The 11,664-nt window shown below is 42.5% G+C and overlaps 1 non-coding gene across 1 annotated transcript; it reads left to right on the plus strand.

Annotated features, from left to right (window-relative positions):
• Nucleotides 1-3,614: 3,614 nt before the first annotated feature.
• On the plus strand, nucleotides 3,615-3,719 carry LOC126028855 (small nucleolar RNA U13). Its single transcript, XR_007502554.1, has one exon. It is a non-coding gene; the product is annotated as a small nucleolar RNA U13 (small nucleolar RNA).
• Nucleotides 3,720-11,664: the final 7,945 nt, after the last annotated feature.

Consider the following 11,664-nt stretch of genomic DNA (forward strand, 5'->3'; position numbering starts at 1 on the left):
ATACTCCCTGAGTTTCAGCGGTGGCTCCTGGCTCTGTGCTCATAGGAACCTTTGCAATACCTAAGATTGAACCCAGGTTAGCTACATGCAAGGCCTTGGCTTCCCTGCTCTCAGGCTCTGCTCTCTGTCTCTCTCTCCCTTCCCACCCCTTTCTTCTGAGGAACCACAGGTTATCTCTGAGACTGTAGCAGGCTGGTTTGGGTATCACATACTTCAGACATCAGATAATTTCCTGATTCATCAGAGTCATGGGAGCCCTTGGTTGATAATTGAATTTCAGTTCCTGAAACTGCCTCAGAGACAGAAAAAGTGAAAGCCACATTCTCCAACATGGCAGGTTCTTCTGGGAACTCCACCAGACTTACAACCTCTAGTTCTAGCCCCTATTTTTTAGGGAGAGACTACAAGGACTGAAACCCAATGACAATCATATTTGTAATCAAGGCGTTTAAATAAAGATATTAATATAAAAGAACAAGGAGGGGATCAGGGTACCAGGTGGTGGGAGGAAATAATTCTCAAAGGCAGTGGCCCCAAGTGTTATGGTTGACTAGGTCATCTTGTTCAGTGGAACCTATCACTTTCAGTATATTGATTTATTTTTAGGTTTAATGGCTTATCTAGCAATGTTCAAGGATTGCTCCTGCAATATGGTCATAACCCTCTATGACAGTGCTCGGGGGACTATGCTATGATGGCAATGGAACCTGGGTCTGCCTATGTGGAATTCAAGCACTCCACTGGCTGTTCAGTTGCTCCAAACTCTCAATTAGTGATTTTGGTCTAAGTCAGAGGTAGTCAGAGAATTAACAAAGTTCATGGATCACTCAGCTAGCACCAACTTAAAAGTGGTCTGAAATTCTCTGGGAACTTTGGAATGAAGCCCACTTGGGAGTTCTCACTGTCTCTGGTCCTAAACGGGAACTGTCGCCACTCCATCCCTAAGAAATTGATGACCTGAGTCATATCTTAAGTCCTTGGGATGCGTCTTCCTGAAAATAAAATGATCTAAAGTCTTCTAGGTCAGCCCTGGAACTCAAATCTGTGTGTGGCAGTTCAGAAGGGAAGGTACATGGTGAAGATGGCAGCTTTCATTGCTCTCTTAGTAGGTAGGGGCCATGGTAGCTATTAGCAAAACTGTGGCTGCAAAGGTGGTTATGCTGATGCGCACCACCCAGTCTACTTCCTTGAAACCCCACTTGGATAGGCCCAATAGGAATCACCTGGGAGAAGCCAATGATTTGATCTATCAGCTGGTTCTGACTCAGCTTTTAGAATGTTGTAGTGATTTTGATTTGGGGTGTGACAATTTTTGGGGCCAGTGATTTTCAATTGGACTGGGAGTGAATGAGAATTGTTGGGGGCTTGCGAGATGGAGCGTGTGAGGAATGAATGATGTCCATGAGTGAATTGGGAGCAGACACTGGAAGGGTTTTTTTTGTGGGTTGGTGTATGAAGTACTGGGACAAGAAGATGATGGTGTTTTCCTTTTCCTTTCTTTTCTTTCCTTTTCTATTCTTCGTTTCATTTCATTTCATTTCTTTTTGTCAGTTTTGGGCTTCATCTACAGATTCTCAAGGGTTCCTTCGCAGGGCTTTGGGAACCATATAGGATGCCAGGCATAGAAACCTAGCCCAGCCCTTCTGTCCAGTGAACTGGCACTTTCATACATCAAGCCTATGAAACTCAGGGTCTCTTGGTTCTCCCAAACTATTCCTGGTTCCCCCAGCCAGCCACAACATCACTGTTTTTACTGTCCTGACTCTGATACATGTTGGAGAAGCTGTTTATCCTCAGGCAGTGAGAAGTGTGCAAGGCCACCACCCCTTCTTGGTGTTCTGCATTCTGTTTAGGAGCCACAGCAGAGCTGACTGTTGATTCTGCATTCAAACATCCATCCTGGAAGGCTGAGAGGGCCTTAGGATGTGCTGGGGACTGAATGTGGGTCAGCCTCAGTGCAAGGCAAAGACCCTCCCATTGTGTTTGTGCTCCAGCACCCTAGGTGATTTCTGTGGCAAATCCTAGAGCAGCAAAGAGATGTAGCAGCAGGACAATACCAGGGAATCTGAGTCAAAGTCACTTCCTTATGGCCTTTCTTTGACTTTTGATCAGAAATTTGACCCTCACTTGAGCCCTGAGGTAGCTGCTCCCAAAACTTTTGCTTTTCCCCTCTGACCACTAGGCTGATCCCTTCTCCCCAGGCCCCATATTTACCCATTCTCCTCCTCTGATCTCCAGTCAGCTACCTAATTGGACATTATCAAGACTCCCCACTAAGTTATCTGCACCCTCCACCACTCAGAGTAGGTCTTTCATGTTCCCCTGGGGCCCCAGAGCAACAATAAAATCCTCTTTTATCACATCAGCAGTAGCATCTTCACAATCATCACTGCCACCATCACTATTGCTCCTACTCCTGGCTAAATGCCAGGCTTGCTGCTTTCCAAACATGACCCAAGGCACCTTCTCACAACCATGTGTGGGCTTATTTCCATCTCAGCCCACTCAGCCCCAAGAAATGTTGGCAGTGGTGGAAGATAAAGTTCCCCACCATGCCAGGTAATCCTGCTGAGTAATAATATGGTGGAGGGACGAGTGAGTGGATGGGCAGATGAATAAATGACAGACCTCAAGTTGTTCTCATGAAGAATAACAAACAAGAATAATCTTCAAAAGGCACTGAATGGAGCTGGAGAAATAGCACAGTGGGTAGGGAATTTGCCTTATATTCATCAGAACCTAGTTCAATTCCTAAAATTTGATACGGTCCACCAAGCCTTCCTGGAGTAATTTTTGGATGCAGAGCCAAGAGTGGTCCCTGAGTGCCAAAAGGTGTGGCCAATAAACAAAATAAAAATAGTTATATGATGGCCAGCAGAATTATTTTATTTCATGTTTTTTTTCTGTTTCATTTTGGGACCATACTTGGTGGTGCTGAGGACTTACTCCTAACTGCACTCAGGGATCACTCCTGCAGGGGCTAAGGGATGCCAGGAGTTGAACCTGTGTCAGTCACATGGCTTTCTTCCCTCAGGTGTTTGACAATCCATCTTCCACAAGTGGCATCTACACCCTGAACACTGGTGCATGGGGTATAGGGAGGATGAACTCCATCATTTCAATCAAGGGAGGAGGGCAAAGGGGACTACGGGCCAAGGGTCTTTTTTTCTTTATTTTTTGGGTCATACATGGTGATGATTATGGGGTACTCTCGCTTTGGGCACAAATCACTCCTGGCTCAGAGGATCATATGGGATGCCAGGGATAAAACCGAGGTCCATTCTGGGTCAGCTACCTATGAGTTAAATGCCCTACTGCAAACCTATCCCTCTGGCCCCTATTCACTGCTGTGTTATTGGTCATACCTGGAGGTGCTCAGTTTACTCCCAGCAGTGTGCTCAGAGCTCACTCCTGGCAGATAGGGGATTGGTGAGGACCATATGAAATGCCAGAGTTTGATCCCAGATTGGCCATATCCCTCTCTGTTGTACTATTGCTCTGGCAATAGTAATATAGTGTAATTATTTACTGTACAATTGCACATTAGAGGATATTACAATTGCTCTACTGATTTTGTTCTTTATTATATTTTTATTTAAAAATTGTGATTTGGGATCCTTTTCCGGTTCATAAGCATGATGATTGGGTTTTCACACGCCTGTGTGACATGTGCCTCCCTTCCAACCTTGTTATAACGTGGGCACATCACCCTTCTGACGTGAAAGAAAAGAAAAAAAAAATAAAAAAAATTGTGATTTGGTTGGCACTATGGACAATGTCTTAGAGTGGACGATCTAACTTGCCTGGAGCCTAGAGTTGGTCTTATGCCAGGAAACTTCAGGGGTAGGGTCTCTTTGTATTTAGGCCAAGGTTATTCCTTTCCATGCCCCTCATATTTTGGTGGGCCTATGAAAACAACAATTGCCACTCTAACACCATTTTTACTGTGCTCCTTTGACTCTAATCCTTAAAACGCACCCACTTAAAATTTGAGGTTAACTTAAGCTAATATGCATGTACATGGAAATGTAAAAAATACTATGCCTCTAATGTTTAAGGAGTTATGTAAGTTTTATGGCTTTAGATTGCCTTGTGTGCTGTTAAAAATATTATAATGTGTTACAATCTGAGGACTTGAGGGACAAAGTAATTGTACATGGATTCTGTTTTATTTATCTTAATGTTCTTTGGCTGAAAGTTCAAAGTTAAGATATCAGCAAGGGGACTTCTTCTGAGAATTATGTTATGGGTGATTGTCCTTCCACTGTAACTTTACCTTGTCCTCTTTCTTTGAATCTTTGTTCTCATAATTAAAAATAAAAAAATTAAAAAAATTGTGATTTGGGCCTGAATAACAGTGTGATGCAGAGGCATTTGTCTTGCATGAGGCCTAGCCAAATTGATCTGTGGCTTTCCAAAGGCTCCCCTGAGCCTACCAGGAGTACTTTCTTTTTTTCTGTGAATATTCTTATTTTTATTATTATTTTTATTTAAAAACCTTGCTTACAAAATTATTATAGTTGGGTTTCAGTCATTTAACTAACACCCTCTACACCAGTGCAATATTCTCATCACCAATATCCCAAATCTCCTTCCTCCCCACCTCACCTGCACCTGTACTTTAGATAGGCTTTCTACTTCTCTCATTCATTCACATTGTTATGATAGTTCTCAATGTAGTTATTTCTCTAACTACACTCATCACTTTTTGTGGTAAGCTTCATGTCGTGAGCTGGACTTTCCAGCTTTCCTCTCTTTTGTCTCTGAGAATTATTGCAAAAATGTCTTTTATATTTCTTAAAGCCCATAGATGAGTGAGACTATTCTGCGTCTATCTCTCTCCCTCTGATGTATTTCACTCAGCATAATAGATTCCATGTACATCCATGTATAGGAAAATTTCATGACTTTATCCCTTCTGGCTGCTGCATAATATTCCATTGTATATATGGACCACAGTTTCTTTAGCCATTCATCTGCTGAAGGGCATCCAGAGTCTGGCTATTGTAAATAGCGCTGCAATGAATATAGGTGTGAGGAAGGGATTTTGTATTGTATTTTTGTGTTCCTAGGGTATTTCCCTAGGAGTGGCATAGCTGGATCGTATGGGAAATCAATTTTCATTTTTTGGAGGAATCTCCATATCGCTTTTTCATAAAGGTTGAACTAGACAGCATTCCCACCAGCAGTGAATAAGAGTTCCTTTCTCTCCACATCCCCTCCAGCACTGCTTGATCTTATTCTTTGTAATGTGCGCCAGTCTCTGTGGCGTGAGGTGGTACCTCATAGTTGTTTTGATTTGCATCTCCCTGATGACTAGTGATGTGGAGCCTTTTTTCCTGTGCCTTTTTCCATTTGTCAGCAGCACAGAACCAAGATAATTTCTGAGCACAGAACCAAGATAACCCTTGAGCAACACCAAATGTGGCTGCAAATCAAAATAAATAAATACAAATTAAAAAAGAAGTATCCTTGGGGCCAGCTCTGATCTGTAGTCAGAATGAGGGTTCAGGGTTTCTGAGCCAACCGCTGCACAGGGAGTTCAGGTGCTAGAGGCTCTGTGAGCAGAGAAGCCCCAAGAATCAGGTCTTTCGGGCTGTAATGAAAGATGATGTAGAGCAGAAACTTAAGTGTTAAACACATGTGCACAGCCACCCCCTTTTCTAGACACCCCACTGCACCACAAAAGCCTCTCCCTTGAGTCCAAGTTTGGGCCCTCTGAAGCACTTTGAACAGAGCCCTTAACAGTCATAGGTGCATCATGCCCTCTGCTCCTTTCCTGTAAAGGGCTGGTTGGAGTCAAAGGGAGCCCAGTGCATCCCTTGTTGGCTGAATGAACCTGTGCAGGTCCACCTCATTTTCCCTAGGGCCCACTCCCTACTGCCAGGTGCCTGGAGGGCAGGTTGGAGAAAGCTGCATCCCCTACACCCCAGACAGAGCTGCCCCAGTCTGGATCTCAGCACTGAAGAGCCTGTGACAGCCCAGATCTGCCCTTTCCATTACAACAGTCTGTGAAAGAACCCAGAAGTGGAAACAACCCATGGAGGAGAGAGAACACAGGTGCAAGGCAGGCAGTGATCCCAGACATGTCCCTACCTATTTGTATGACCTGGATTTGCAACCTCTCCCCAAAATAGTAGAGAGTCTGGAGGAAAACAACTGGGAGGATATTTGCTTTGCACACGGCTGACCCAAGTTGAATCTGGTAACCTACAAGGTCCCCTGAGTCTTCCAATGTAATTTCTGAGTACAGGGGCAGGAGTAAGCCCCACCATGTAGCTTATTTCTCCCCCCAAAAAAGTAGAAAGAAGCTATTCATGGATGAGACAAACCATAGAAAATATGCTTCAGGGGGAGGATATTTGGAAACACAGATGGGTTTGATATTGCAAGAGACTTTGCAAAAGATGTCTGGATTTATCCTTGCAATGCCCAAGACTAGCCAGGAATGACCTTGAGTATATAGCTAGGAGTAACCACTGAGTGCCACTCAAATTGTGGTATAAAAAAATAAAAAATGAAGATCCTCTGCTGCTGGGCTCTGTGAAGTGCTCCCTCCCACCGAGGCCAATGCAAGGGTGGTAAGGTTCTCTTCCAGCCAGTATGCTGTAGGCTGGACTCAGGAAGAGGAAGAAAGACCGCAAGCCACAGACCACTCAGAGGGAAGTATTGTCAAAGAAATAATCTTCTTTTATTGAAGGTAGGGTAAGGATTTTTAAAGGCAAACTTTAGGCGGGAAACAAAATGTGGGCAATACAGTTTTACATTGCTTAGGTATTACAGCAACCAGATGGTGAATTTTAAGTGTGTGATGTTGTCTGTGTGAGGGCATGAATCTGTGTTGTTTGTATGGTGTGTAATGTGTTTCTATATGTATGTTAGTGTCTGTGGCATGTGTCTTTAATGTGTACAGAATAAGTCAGTATGTGTATGATTTAGAGTGTATGAGGCTTGTATGTGTAGCATGAGTCTATTAGTGTGTATAAGTGTGTGTGTCTATGGATCCCTATACCTCATTCATGAAAGACCACTATGATTTTATGTGACCCATTGCTCTTCTCTTAAATGTCACTATTTGAAGTTTAGTCGGGAAGAGCAGAAATCTTGAGTTTCAGGAGATTCTCTGTGTGAGGAGGAGGAGTCAAGACCTGTCACTCTTCTGTTATCCCTCAAGACAAATTCATGGGTAAAAACATGACACCCTGCTCTCCAAAACTTTCTGCCTTTCAGTCCAATCAACTGCCCAGTGTCTATCAGGTTTTATAGGACCTGCCTCCAAGGCATCTCACTGGGATGCTTAAAGAAGAGCCTGGAGGCCATTGGCTCCAAGAGCTAGACCAGATGAAAGGGGATACCAGGTTCTCCCATGCTGGACCAGATGAATCTAGCTTCTCTGATGAGTTTCCCTGTCAACCTTGATTCTGTAGTCCAATTCCAACTACCACCAAAATGCCTCCTAACTCGACCAAGGCACCATCAGAAAATGCAGATCAATTAACTGTGTGCTTTTCACAAACAAGACTCCAGGTTCAATTCCTGAAAATCTCTCCAGCCCCATGCCGTCCTCAATCTTCACCCCCCAAACAAAGCAGGAGGCATCTGGTTTCAACGTCAATATGCAGTGACTTTAAAATGATCACTCTGCAGGATGGAAATAAATGGAACATCAGTGACATTCTTGGCCCATCAGATAATGAGCTCAGAACCAAACTTAGAACCCCACTATGTCCAGAATCCCACTGAAACTTATTTCCTATAGAGGAGTAGCTAAATGGGGAGGTTCTGTTGGGTAACCAGAGAGGGCAGCCGAGGGATTCTTGAGGCTTGGTTTTGGGATCCTCTCTCATGGGTGTCTCATACAAGCTGACACTCCTTCCAATTCACTTTATTAGGATTTTTAAATTAGTTTTGTTGCTGTTATTGTTGTTGTTGTTTTGGGACACACCTGGCATGTTCAGGGCTTTTTCCCATCTCTTCATTCAAAGCTATGTGTTTTTTTTTTGTGGGGGGGGCAATACCTGGTGACACTCAGGGGTTACTCCTTGCTATGCACTTAGAAATCGCTCCTGGCTTAGGGGAACATATGGAATGCTGGGGATCAAACAAGTTTCCTCCTGGGTCAGCTGCGTGCAAGGCAAATGCCCTACCACTGAACTCATTCCTGCCCCTCAAAGATCAGTCTTGACAGTGCTCAAAGAGGAAGGTTGGATGCCAGGTATTGTACCTGGTATTTTTTTTCTTTTTTTTTTTATTTAAACACCTTGATTACATACATGATTGTGTTTGGGTTTCAGTCATAAAAGGAACACCACCCATCACCAGTGCAACATTCCCATCACCCAAGTCCCAAATCTCCCTCCTCCCCACCCAACCCCCGCCTGTACCCTAAACAGGCTCTACATTTCCCTCATACATTCTCAATATTAGGACAGTTCAAAATGTAGTTATTTCTCTAACTGAACTCATCACTCTTTGTGGTGAGCTTCCTGAGGTGAGCTGGAACTTCCAGCTCTTTTCTCTTTTGAGTCTGAAATTTATTATTGCAAGAATGTCTTTCATTTTTCTTAAAACCCATAGATGAGTGAGACCATTCTGCGTTTTTCTCTCTCTCTCTGACTTATTTCACTCAGCATAATAGATTCTGTGTACATCCATGTATAGGAAAATTTCATGACTTCATCCCTCCTGACAGCTGCATAATATTCCATTGTGTATATGTACCACAGTTTCTTTAGCCATTCGTCTGTTGAAGGGCATCTTGGTTGTTTCCAGAGTCTTGCTATGGTAAATAGTGCTGCAATGAATATAGGTGTAAGGAAGGGATTTTTGTATTGTATTTTTGTGTTCTTAGGGTATATTCCTAGGAGTGGTATAGCTGGATCGTATGGGAGCTCGATTTCCAGTTTTTGGAGGAATCTCCATATTGCTTTCCATAAAGGTTGAACTAGACGGCATTCCCACCAGCAGTGGATAAGGGTTCCTTTCTCTCCACATCCCCGCCAGCACTGTTTGTTCTCATTCTTTGTGATGTGTGCCATTCTCTGTGGTGTGAGGTGGTATCTCATTGTTGTTTTGATTTGCATCTCTCTGATGATTAGTGATGTGGAGCATTTCTTCATGTGTCTTTTGGCCATTTGTATTTCTTCTTTGTCAAAGTGTCTGTTCATTTCTTCTCCCCATTTTTTTGATGGGATTAGATGTTTTTTTCTTGTAAATTTCTGTCAGTGCCTTGTATATTTTGGAGATTAGCCCTTTGTCTGATGGGTATTGGGTGAATAGATTCTCCCACTCAGTGGGTGGCTCTTGAATCCTGGGCAGTATTTCCTTTGAGGTGCAGAAGCTTCTCAACTTAATATATTCCCATCTGTTAATGTCTGTTTTCACTTGCTTGGAGAGTGCAGTTTCCTCCTTGAAGATGCCTGAAGTCTCAATGTCCTGGAGAGTTTTGCCTATGTGTTGTTCTATATATCTTATGGTTTGGGGTCGGATATCGAGGTCTTTAATCCATTTGGATTTTACCTTCGTACATGATGTTAGCTGGGGGTCTAAGTTCAATTTTTTGCAAGTGGCTAGCCAGTTGTGCCAACACCACTTGTTGAAGAGGCTTTCTTTGCTCCATTTAGGATTTCCTGCTCCTTTATCAAAAATTAGGTGATTGTATGTCTGGGGAACATTTTCTGAGTATTCAATCCTATTCCACTGATCTGAGGGTCTGTCCTTATTCCAATACCATGCTGTTTTGATAACTATTGCTTTGTAGTAAAGTTTAAAGTTGGGGAAAGTAATTCCTCCCATATTCTTTTTCCCAATGATTGCTTTAGCTATTCTACGGTGTTTATTGTTCCAAACAAATTTCAAAAGTGCCTGATCTACCTCTTTGAAGAATGTCATATGTATCTTTAGAGGGATAGCGTTGAATCTGTATAACGCCTTGGGGAGTATTGCCATTTTGATTATGTTAATCCTGCCAATCCATGAGCAGGGTATGTGTTTCCATTTCCGCGTGTCCTCTCTTATTTCTTGGAGCAGAGTTTTATAGTTTTCTTTGTATAGGTCTTTCACATTTTTAGTCAAGTTGATTCCAAGATATTTGAGTTTGTGTGGCACTATTGTGAATGGGGTTGTTTTCTTAATGTCCATTTCTTCCTTATTACTATTGGTGTATAGAAAGGCCATTGATTTTTGTGTGTTAATTTTGTAGCCTGCCACCTTGCTATATGAGTCTATTGTTTCTAGAAGCTTTTTGGTAGAGTCTTTGGGGTTTTCTAAGTAGAGCATCATGTCATCTGCAAACAGTGAGAGCTTGACTTCTTGCTTTCCTATCTGGATTCCCTTGATATCTTTTTCTTGCCTAATCGCTATAGCAAGTACTTCCAGTGCTATGTTGAATAGGAGTGGTGAGAGAGGACAGCCTTGTCTTGTGCCAGAATTTAGAGGGAAGGCTTTTAGTTTTTCTCCATTGAGGATAATATTTGCCACTGGCTTGTGGTAGATGGCCTTAACTATATTGAGAAAGGTTCCTTCCATTCCCATCTTGCTGAGAGTTTTGATCAAGAATGGGTGTTGGACCTTGTCAAATGCTTTCTCTGCATCTATTGATATAATCATGTGGTTTTTATTTTTCTTGTTGTTGATGTTGTGTATTATGTTGATAGATTTACGGATGTTAAACCATCCTTGCATTCCTGGGATGAAACCTACTTGATCGTAGTGGATGATCTTCTTAATGAGGTATTGAATCCTATTTGCCAGGATTTTGTTGAGGATCTTTGCATCTGCATTCATCAGCGATATTGGTCTGTAATTTTCTTTTTTCGTAGCATCTCTGTCTGGTTTAGGTATCAAGGTGATGTTGGCTTCATAAAAGCTATTTGGGAGTGTTTCCACTTGTTCAATTTCATGAAAGAGTCTTGCCAGGATTGGTAGTAGTTCCTCTTGGAAAGTTTGATAGAATTCATTAGTGAATCCATCTGGGCCTGGGCTTTTGTTTTTGGGCAGACTTTTGATTACCATTTTTATTTCATCAATGGTGATGGGGGTGTTTAGATATGCTACATCCTCTTCTTTCAACCGTGGAAGATTATAAGAGTCCAAGAATTTATCCATTTCTTCCAGGTTCTCATTTTTAGTGGCATAGAGTTTTTCAAAGTAGTTTCTGATTACCCTTTGAATCTCTGTCATATCAGTAGTGATCTCTCCTTTTTCATTCCTAATACGAGTTATCAAGTTTCTCTCTCTCTCTCTTTCTTTGTTAGGTTTGCCAGTGGTCTATCAATCTTGTTTATTTTTTCTTTTTTTTTTTTTTTTGGTTTTTGGGCCACACCCAGCAATGCTCAGGGGTTACTCCTGGCTTTCTGCTCAGAAATAGCTCCTGGCAGGCACGGGAGACCATATGGGACACCGGGATTCGAACCAACCACCTTTGGTCCTGGATCGGCTGCTTGCAAGGCAAACACCGCTGTGCTATCTCTCCGGGCCCCAATCTTGTTTATTTTTTCGAAGAACCAACTTCTGCTTTCGTTGATCTTTCGGATTGTTTTTTGGGTTTCCACTTCGTTGATTTCTGCTCTCAGCTTTGTTATTTCCTTCTGTCTTCCTATTTTTGGGTCCTTTTGTTGAGTACTTTCTAGTTCTATTAGCTGTGCCATTAAGCTACTCAGGTAA

This window comes from Suncus etruscus, chromosome 14 (assembly GCF_024139225.1).
Source record: "Suncus etruscus isolate mSunEtr1 chromosome 14, mSunEtr1.pri.cur, whole genome shotgun sequence".
Taxonomy (NCBI): domain Eukaryota; kingdom Metazoa; phylum Chordata; class Mammalia; order Eulipotyphla; family Soricidae; genus Suncus; species Suncus etruscus.